Source organism: Trachymyrmex cornetzi, unplaced genomic scaffold (assembly GCF_001594075.2).
Source record: "Trachymyrmex cornetzi isolate Tcor2-1 unplaced genomic scaffold, Tcor1.1 scaffold877, whole genome shotgun sequence".
NCBI lineage: Eukaryota > Metazoa > Arthropoda > Insecta > Hymenoptera > Formicidae > Trachymyrmex > Trachymyrmex cornetzi.
This window is the reverse complement of record NW_017300220.1, coordinates 77,142-77,483: the sequence shown is the minus strand read 5'-3', so window position 1 is coordinate 77,483 and position 342 is coordinate 77,142.

Here is a 342-nt window from a genome sequence, read left to right as displayed (position 1 = left end):
GCTAAGGGCACTCCATCGAGTAGGTTACCTGCGGTGACACCGGTCACAGCAGGCACTCTGGCTTGTCTCAGCCAGAGGTGGGTGTGGGCCCCATTGGGTTAGGTCGTGGGGCGACCCCCTCATGGGACGCGGCCTTGCCGTGGCGAGGGGGCTCTCCCAAGGGAAACCTTGGGGGTCTAACGCGTCCCGTACGGACTCCTCCGTTAGATAGGAGGAGTCTGTACAACCGGGTCCGGCACCCCAAGGGGGCTCGCTCCTCGGAGCGGGCCCCTGGGAGAGCCGCTCTGTACGAAGCGGCTCTCCACTGTGCCGGTAGGGGATGGCAACCTGACTTTTTTTTTT